An 11,204-nucleotide genomic window follows, 5' to 3' on the forward strand; every position below is an offset into this window, starting at 1 on the left:
TTTGGAATATCATCTTCTTTCACCCGCATTTGATGATACCCGGAACGTAAGTCAATCTTTGAATAAACAGATGAGCCTTGTAGTTGATCAAATAAGTCGTCGATTCTCGGTAGTGGGTAGCGGTTATTGATGGTAAGTTTGTTCAACTCTCGGTAGTCGATACACAACCTGAATGTACCATCTTTCTTCTTGACAAACAAAACAGGAGCTCCCCACGGTGATGTGCTTGGTCGAATGAAACCACGCTCTAAAAGTTCTTGTAATTGGCTTTGCAGTTCTTTCATCTCGCTGGGTTCGAGTCTGTAAGGAGCACGAGCTATTGGTGCAGCTCCTGGTACAAGATCTATTTGAAATTCAACGGATCGATGTGGGGGTAATCCCGGTAATTCTTTCAGAAATACATCGGGAAATTCTTTTGCGACGGGAACATCATTGATGCTCTTTTCTTCAGTTTGTACTTTCTTGACGTGTGCTAGAACAGCATAGCAACCTTTTCTTATTAGTTTTTGTGCCTTCAAATTACTAATAAGATGTAGCTTCGTGTTGCCCTTTTCTCCGTACACCATTAAGGGTTTTCCTTTTTCTCGTATAATGCGAATTGCATTTTTGTAACAAACGATCTCTGCTTTCACTTCTTTCAACCAGTCCATACCGATTATCACATCAAAACTCCCTAACTCTACTGGTATTAAGTCAATCTTAAATGTTTCGCTAACCAGTTTAATTTCTCGATTCCGACATATATTATCTGCTGAAATTAATTTCCATTTGCTAATTCGAGTAAAAATTTACTATCCAAAGGCGTCAATGGACAACTTAATTTAGCACAAAAATCTCTACTCATATAGCTTCTATCCGCACCCGAATCAAATAAAACGTAAGCAGATTTATTGTCAATAAGAAACGTACCCGTAACAAGCTCCGGGTCTTCCTGTGCCTCTGCCGCATTAATATTGAAAACTCTTCTGCGGCCTTGTCCATTCGTGTTCTCCTGGTTCGGGCAATTTCTAATAATGTGGCCCGGTTTTCCACATTTATAACAAACTACATTGGCATAACTTGCTCCGACACTACTTGCTCCACCATTACTCGTTCCGACACCATTTGTTCCTTTCGTTCTATTAACCCCTGGTCCGTAGACCTCACACTTCGCCGCGCTATGACCATTTCTTTTACACTTACTGCAAAATTTGGTGTAGAACCCCGAGTGATACTTTTCACACCTTTGGCATAGCTGCTTCTGATTGTTGTTGTTGTTGCGGTTATTATTGTTGTTGGGATGATTGTTGTAGTTGTTGTTGTTGTTGTTGTTGTTGGGCCGTTTGTTGTAGTTGCGATTTATGTTGCGATTGTTGGGATAATTGTTGCGATTATTGTTGTAATTGCTGTTGTTGTTATATTGGTGATTCTTATCACCGTTTTCCTCTCACTTTCTTTTGACTTGCTTCACATTGGCCTCTTCAGCAGTCTGTTCTTTAATTCTTTCTTCAATCTGGTTCACTAGTTTGTGAGCCATTCTACATGCCTGTTGTATGGAGGCGGGCTCGTGTGAACTTATATCTTCTTGGATTCTTTCCGGTAATCCTTTCACAAACGCGTCGATCTTCTCTTCCTCATCTTCGAACGCTCCCGGACACAATAGGCACAATTCTGTGAATCGTCTTTCATACGTGGTAATATCAAATCCTTGGGTTTGTAACCCTCTAAGTTCTGTCTTGAGCTTATTGACCTCGGTTCTGGGACGGTACTTCTCGTTCATCAAGTGCTTGAATGCTGACCATGGTAGTGCGTACGCATCGTCTTGTCCCACTTGCTCTAGATAGGTATTCCACCATGTTAACGCAGAACCTGTGAAGGTATGCGTAGCGTACTTCACTTTGTCCTCTTCAGTACACTTACTTATGGCAAACACCGATTCGACCTTCTCGGTCCACCGTTTCAATCCGATCGGTCCTTCGGTTCCATCAAATTCCAAAGGTTTGCAGGCAGTGAATTCTTTGTAGGTGCATCCTACACGATTTCCTGTACTGCTAGATCCAAGGTTATTGTTGGTATGTAGCGCAGCCTGTACTGCGGCTATGTTTGAAGCTAGAAAAGTACAGAATTCCTCTTCATTCATATTCACGGTGTGTCGAGTAGTCGGTGCCATTTCCTCCAAAATAGTCAAATGGAACAAGTTAATCATACAGAATATTAAGAGTAGTTAATAGTATTTCATAGCATAATATGAACTCATTTATAAAAGCTTTTTCTTCATATTAGCGTTTTATAAGTTTAAATTCGGGTAGTACCTACCCGTTAAGTTCATACTTAGTAGCTAATATACAATTCAACTACTACAATTCTATATGAAAAACTGATTATAATAATATTTCGCGTTCAAACTTTTATACAATATTTTACAAACTTACAATACCGCTTATTTTACATAAAGCATGAAATATAGCACACAATAACTTTGATACAAGATAGTTATGAAGATAATTCTAGCTAGTACACAAGTCGTTCAGCAAAGGCAATAAAGACACGTAATTCATACGTCCAGAAACAAGTCATGCATTCTGGTTTTACTAGGACTACTTCCCATCCTTGGTCTTGTGGAACATAACCGTTATGGCCGTTGATAAGACAGCGTGTTGTAACGTCGTCAAAGGGACAAGGGTTACGTAATGTCCAACAGTCCCGTAACAATCTAAAAACCTCATTTCTTACCCCAATTACCAACTCCGTCACTTGTGGGAACGTTTTGTTTAATAGTTGTAGGCCGATGTTCTTGTTCTCACTTTGGTGAGAAGCGAACATTACTAATCCGTAAGCATAACATGCTTCTTTATGTTGCATGTTAGCCGCTTTTTCTAAATCACGAAGTCCAATATTCGGATATATTGAGTCAAAATAATTTCTTAACCCATTGCGTAAAATAGCATTTGGGTTCCCTGCAATATATGCGTCAAAGTAAACACATCGTAACTTATGGATTTCCCAATGTGATATCCCCCATCTTTCGAACGAAATCCTTTTATAAACCAAGGCATTCTTGGAACGTTCTTTGAATGTCTTACAAACTGATCTTGCCTTAAATAGTTGTGCCGAAGAATTCTGACCGACTCTAGACAAGATTTCATCAATCATGTCTCCAGGTAGGTCTCTTAAAATATTAGGTTGTCTATCCATTTTGTGTTTTTATACTGTAAAATATACAAGAGTTAGATTCATAAAAAAAAAATACTTATTAATGCAAGCAATTTTTACATATATCATAAAGCATAAGCACACTATATTACATATATTACACCACACGAATACAGCTATCTTATTCCGACTCGCTTGTTTCTTCTTCTTCGGTTTTGGTTCGTTTTGCCAAGTTTCTAGGGATATATGATGTTCCCCTAATACGAGCCGTCGTTATCCACATTGGTTTAGAAAAACCTGGTGGTTTATAGGTTCCCGGGTCATTGTTACAACTTAAGGACTTCGGGGGTTGACGATACATATAAAGTTCATCGGGGTTGGAATTAGATTTCTCTATTTTTATGCCCTTTCCCTTATTATTTTCTTTTGCCTTTTTAAATTCAGTTGGGGTAATTTCTATAACATCATCGGAATTCTCGCCGGAATCCGATTCATCGGAGAATTGGTAATCCTCCCAATATTTTGCTTCCTTGGCGGAAACACCATTGACCATAATTAACCTTGGTCGATTGGTTGAGTATTTTCTTTTACTTAACCGTTTTATTATTTCCCCCACCGGTTCTATTTCTTCATCCGGTTCCGATTCTTCTTCCGGTTCCGATTCTTCTTCTGGTTCCGACTCTTCTTCCGGTTCCTCTTCGGGAACTTGTGAATCAGTCCACGAATCATTCCAATTTACATTTGACTCTTCATTATTATTAGGTGAGTTAATGGGACTTGTTCTAGAGGTAGACATCTATCACATAATATCAAACGCGTTAAGAGATTAATATATCACATAATATTCACATGTTAAAAATATATAGTTTCCAACAAAATTTGTTAAGCAATCATTTTTCAAGTAAACACGGTCGAAGTCCAGACTCACTAATGCATCCTAACAAACTCGATAAGACACACTAATGCAAAATTCTGGTTCTCTAAGACCAACGCTCGGATACCAACTGAAATGTCCCGTTCTTATTGATTAAAAACGTTCCATATTAATTGATTTCGTTGCGAGGTTTTGACCTCTATATGAGACGTTTTTCAAAGACTGCATTCATTTTAAAACAAACCATAACCTTTATTTTATCAATAAAGGTTTAAAAAGCTTTACGTAGATTATCAAATAGTGATAATCTAAAATATCCTGTTTACACACGACCATTACATAATGGTTTACAATACAAATATGTTACAATAAAATAAGTTTCTTGAATGCAGTTTTTACATAATATCATACAAGCATGGACTCCAAATCTCGTCCTTATTTAAGTATGCGACAGCGGAAGCTCTTAATAATCACCTGAGAATAAACATGCTTAAAACGTCAACAAAAATGTTGGTGAGTTATAGGTTTAACCTATATATATCAAATCATAATAATAGACCACAAGATTTCATATTTCAATACACACCCCATACATAGAGATAAAAATCATTCATATGGTGAACACCTGGTAACCGACATTAACAAGATGCATATATAAGAATATCCCCATCATTCCAGGACACCCTTCGGATATGATATAAATTTCGAAGTACTAAAGCATCCGGTACTTTGGATGGGGTTTGTTAGGCCCAATAGATCTATCTTTAGGATTCGCGTCAATTAGGGTGTCTGTTCCCTAATTCTTAGATTACCAGACTTAATAAAAAGGGGCATATTCGATTTCGATAATTCAACCATAGAATGTAGTTTCACGTACTTGTGTCTATTTTGTAAATCATTTATAAAACCTGCATGTATTCTCATCCCAAAAAATATTAGATTTTAAAAGTGGGACTATAACTCACTTTCACAGATTTTTACTTCGTCGGGAAGTAAGACTTGGCCACTGGTTGATTCACGAACCTATAACAATATATACATATATATCAAAGTATGTTCAAAATATATTTACAACAATTTTAATATATTTTGATGTTTTAAGTTTATTAAGTCAGCTGTCCTCGTTAGTAACCTACAACTAGTTGTCCACAGTTAGATGTATAGAAATAAATCGATAAATATTATCTTGAATCAATCCACGACCCAGTGTATACGTATCTCAGTATTGATCACAACTCAAACTATATATATTTTGGAATCAACCTCAACCCTGTATAGCTAACTCCAACATTCACATATAGAGTGTCTATGGTTGTTCCGAAATATATATAGATGTGTCGACATGATAGGTCGAAACATTGTATACGTGTCTATGGTATCTCAAGATTACATAATATACAATACAAGTTGATTAAGTTATGGTTGGAATAGATTTGTTACAAATTTTCACGTAGCTAAAATGAGAAAAATTATCCAATCTTGTTTTACCCATAACTTCTTCATTTTAAATCCGTTTTGAGTGAATCAAATTGCTATGGTTTCATATTGAACTCTATTTTATGAATCTAAATAGAAAAAGTATAGGTTTATAGTCGGAAAAATAAGTTACAAGTCGTTTTTGTAAAGGTAGTCATTTCAGTCGAAAGAACGACGTCTAGATGACCATTTTAGAAAACATACTTCCACTTTGAGTTTAACCATAATTTTTGGATATAGTTTCATGTTCATAATAAAAATCATTTTCTCAGAATAACAACTTTTAAATCAAAGTTTATCATAGTTTTTAATTAGCTAACCCAAAACAGCCCGCGGTGTTACTACGACGGCGTAAATCCGGTTTTACGGTGTTTTTCGTGTCTCCAGGTTTTAAATCATTAAGTTAGCATATCATATAGATATAGAACATGTGTTTAGTTGATTTTAAAAGTCAAGTTAGAAGGATTAACTTTTGTTTGCGAACAAGTTTAGAATTAACTAAACTATGTTCTAGTGATTACAAGTTTAAACCTTCGAATAAGATAGCTTTATATGTATGAATTGAATGATGTTATGAACATCATTACTACCTTAAGTTCCTTGGATAAACCTACTGGAAAAGTGAAAAATGGATCTAGCTTCAACGGATCCTTGGATGGCTCGAAGTTCTTGAAGCAGAATCATGACACGAAAACAAGTTCAAGTAAGATCATCACTTGAAATAAGATTGTTATAGTTATAGAAATTGAACCAAAGTTTGAATATGATTATTACCTTGTATTAGAATGATAACCTACTGTAAGAAACAAATATTTCTTGAGGTTGGATGATCACCTTACAAGATTGGAAGTGAGCTAGCAAACTTGAAAGTATTCTTGATTTTATGTAACTAGAACTTGTAGAATATATGAAGAACACTTAGAACTTGAAGATAGAACTTGAGAGAGATCAATTAGATGAAGAAAATTGAAGAATGAAAGTGTTTGTAGGTGTTTTTGGTCGTTGGTGTATGGATTAGATATAAAGGATATGTAATTTTGTTTTCATGTAAATAAGTCATGAATGATTACTCATATTTTTGTAATTTTATGAGATATTTCATGCTAGTTGCCAAATGATGGTTCCCACATGTGTTAGGTGACTCACATGGGCTGCTAAGAGCTGATCATTGGAGTGTATATACCAATAGTACATACATCTAAAAGCTGTGTATTGTACGAGTACGAATACGGGTGCATACGAGTAGAATTGTTGATGAAACTGAACGAGGATGTAATTGTAAGCATTTTTGTTAAGTAGAAGTATTTTGATAAGTGTATTGAAGTCTTTCAAAAGTGTATAAATACATATTAAAACACTACATGTATATACATTTTAACTGAGTCGTTAAGTCATCGTTAGTCGTTACATGTAAGTGTTGTTTTGAAACCTTTAGGTTAACGATCTTGTTAAATGTTGTTAACCCAATGTTTATAATATCAAATGAGATTTTAAATTATTATATTATCATGATATTATCATGTATGAATATCTCTTAATATGATATATATACATTAAATGTCTTTACAACGATAATCGTTACATATATGTCTCGTTTAAAAATCATTAAGTTAGTAGTCTTGTTTTTACATATGTAGTTCATTGTTAATATACTTAATGATATGTTTACTTATCATAGTATCATGTTAACTATATATATATCCATATATATGTCATCATATAGTTTTTTACAAGTTTTAACATTCGTGAATCACCGGTCAACTTGGGTGGTCAATTGTCTATATGAAACCTATTTCAATTAATCAAGTCTTAACAAGTTTGATTTCTTAACATGTTGAAAACATTTAATCATGTAAATATCAATCTCAATTAATATATATAAACATGGAAAAGTTCGGGTCACTACATTAAGCTCGAAAGTTTACAGAATATAAAAACTAACAGTTTCTATATGATGTAACACTGATAGTACGAAGAGATTAATAATTTCAGGTAAGAATAGTTATAAAAATATCTCCAGAAATACGGAGGATATTTATAATGAAAGATACGATAATATCTCGTGATATCTAAGATCAGAGGATGATAGAAACTATTGTCTGCAAGGGTTTAGAGTAATGAGCAAGATATTCACTAAAGACCTTAGCAGACATTGGATCGAAAACGTTTCTGAGCTTTTTCAACATATTATTCTTTATCATCAAACTTCTGACAACTAAGGTCGTTTACGGTTGCCTACAGTTTTTGCTGCTTCATTCAGCTTTTTCAAAGTTCAATGTATTGATTCGTAAGCTGGGTGCCTTTTCAAAATTTCAGAATTGAAGATTGTAATTCTAGGAGATAATTGTTATATGTATACATATAACTATTGATGTAAACATGCTGCAAGATTTCAAAATACTGATTGCTAATTCCCGATGGTTGGTATAGTAATTCTTGTTATAAGATGTAAATGAGTAAATGATAGGGTTTCACTTAATATAGTGATTTTTTTTTTTGAAAAGTCAGAGATCAACGGAGTTGTTGGTAAATTTACTACTAATGTGGTGAGATATAAACGGTTTTCCGGTATCGATGACGAAAGACAACTTATATATCAGGGTTATAATAAGCTAATCCGAGTGAAAAGTCGAAGTTGACTTGTTGAAGCTATGACAAAATTGTCTAATTTGAAAAAGAGTTGCAATGTTATTTTCGGTAATAATAATGCCAAAGGAGCTAACACAGACACGTGTTAAACTTTTACTTAAGGTCCGGGAGTTTTCAGTTGCATAACTATATGCGTCAATCTTTTCTTCCATAGATGAAGTGCGGTTGGTTCATCCTTTCAATTGAGGTGTTTTTAAGAATCATGAAAGGTTTGAACGCAGATTAGAATTGTCAAGATACAAATGAGGTTTAAGATGAAATCAAGTGGCAAACTTGAAGAATTGTTTAGTTTCATATGTTATAATCAGTATTTTAATTCATTTTAATTGTCCAATGTTGGCAGTCCACAGTCGATAGTCCACAGTTAACAGTCCAATAACTCATACATAGTTTAATATATAATATTCGAATTAATTAATTCATATCGTGACCCGTGTACATATCTCAGACTCGATCACAAATCAAAGTATATATATTATTTGAGAATGAACCTCAACCCTGTATAGAGAACTCGATCATTACTGCATATAGAGTGTCTATGGTGATTCTAAATAATATATATAGATGTGTCGATATGATATGTCAAAACCTTGTATACGTGTCCCGATATTTAAAGTGCGTAAAAATAGATAACAGAAATTTAAATGACGATAAATAAAGTGCGTAAAGTAAATAACAGAAATTAAATGACGATAAATAAAATTGTGAGAATGTAAATTGCGATAATTAAATTGCGATAAATAAAATGTAATCAGTTAGCTAAGAACAATTAGCTAGGAACAGTTAGCGTGGATTCTTAACAAAATTTCTCATAGTTAATTTGTTTGTTTCTAACAAATTTTATTTTGTCAAATGTTTTCTTCATTATGCCACTTGTTGTATTCTGATAAATCAAAATCCAAGTATGAAATTGGATGAATATGGTTATTCTGTGGTGAACGGATTTGTATATCGGTGGATGTAAGTATGATAGTATGTGACTGTTGAAACAGATTCGAAGAACGTACAATGTAACTTATTAATGTGAAATTTAAATATTCCTCGGGTATTACCTACCCGTTAAAATATTTTCACCATTAACAGTTTGTACAAGAGAATTTTTAATTACAATCTTTATGAAAACATATATACATATATATTTTCTTCAGATGTATTCATGGATTTAATGATTTAATATGATATTAAACTCATTTGTTTTTCGGTTGGAACTAGAATAAATAATCTCTAAAACTTTAGAGATTACATATTCGCCATGTTGAACGAAGATAAATGAGGTAGAACGATACGTAGAACGAAGATCATACTCAAAGTACAGATGATGATATTGAAGCATGGATTATTGATGGTACTGGTGCTGTTATTAATGGTACTGTTGGTGCCGGTGATGTTGCTGAAGCTGGTACATTTTGCACCATATTCTCCGAATTGATTATTCGAGCGCGAAGTTCGTTGACTTATTACTCCAGGATGATTGCCGGTCGGAACGAGCGGATGAATAAGGTTCAGAATTGTGGATAGAATATAATCTTGTCGAGTTACCCTGAAAATGAGACTGAAAATGGTGTCTCGAACAGGTTCGCCGGTAAACGCTTCAGGTTCATTGTCAAGAGGTGAATTCGGTTGGTGGAAGGGATTACCTTCTGCGCGTTTCCATTAATTAAGTCGACTATTAACCCATCAAATGAATTGATAATGGCTGATTGGTTGATTCATGCCGATGACGCTATTTTCGGAGCTTAGGTGAACATCTATGTCGGAATAGCTGTCGGAATAACTATCGGAATAGCTATTGGAATCTGAGGGACTCGAACTGGTTGCAGGATTCATCTCGTACGATCAGATGAAGGATTTTCGATAAGAAATAGATTATAGGATGTAGATTAGTACCCTGCAATACATAATTTACATATGCATATATAATACTAAAATCCCATAAGTTACGGGGGAATCTACGGAAGTTGTCAGGCAAAGTTACAGTAACAGATACGCTAAGATATGAAGTAGCAGATACGCTAAGATATGAATTTTGTCTATACACTATTCATGCAGTCAATGCAGTACAACGTGTCTAGACTAAGAATGATAAGCAAGTGATTCTCTAAGAATGATAAGCATGTAATTTTTGACACAAAATGATAAGCAAAACTTTTGACATGCAGACACGGTCGAAGTCCAGACTCACTAATGCATCCTAATCACTTATCAGTTAGATACACTAATGCAGACATGGTTCGCTAAGACCACCGCTCTGATACCAACTGTGAAGACCCATCCTAATCTATCCGGACGAAGTCCATATCGATTATAAACGATTCACAACAGTTGATTACGTCGCGAGGTATTTGACCTCTATATGATACATTTTACAAACATTGCATTCAATTTTAAAAGACAATCTTTCTTTACAACGAAAATTGACGGCATGCATACCATTTCAGTATATATCCAACTATAATTGACTTAATAATAATCTTGATGAACTCGACGACTTGAATGCAACGTCTTTTGAAATATGCCATGAATGACTCCAAGTAATGTTTCTAAAATGAGCAAATGCACAGCGAAAGATTTCTTTCATACCTGAGAATAAACATGCTTTAAAGTGTCAACCAAAAGGTTGGTGAGTTCATTAGTTTAACATAAATAATCACTTCATAATTTTAATAGACCACAAGATTTCATATTTCCATTTCTCATAAACATACGTCCCATGCATAGAGACAAAAATATCATTCATATGGATTGAACACCTGGTAATCGACATTCACAATATGCATATAAGAATATCCCCATCATTCCGGGATCCTCCTTCGGACATGATATAAATTTCGAAGTACTAAAGCATCCGGTACTTTGGATGGGGCTTGTTGGGCCCGAATCCTATACCCACCTGTAATGTACATGCGATATCTTTTAAATACAGTATACCTTTCTCGTGTACGAAATCATCTTTCATAAATCTTAGTAACCGTACACATATCTCGTGCACAAAAATAACATACACATAACCTGTGTATAAAATCTTTCTCTCGATACATAACATTCATATCAATTGGTGGAAATTATCATGTCC

The sequence above is a fragment of the Rutidosis leptorrhynchoides genome, chromosome 5 (assembly GCF_046630445.1).
Source record: "Rutidosis leptorrhynchoides isolate AG116_Rl617_1_P2 chromosome 5, CSIRO_AGI_Rlap_v1, whole genome shotgun sequence".
NCBI lineage: Eukaryota > Viridiplantae > Streptophyta > Magnoliopsida > Asterales > Asteraceae > Rutidosis > Rutidosis leptorrhynchoides.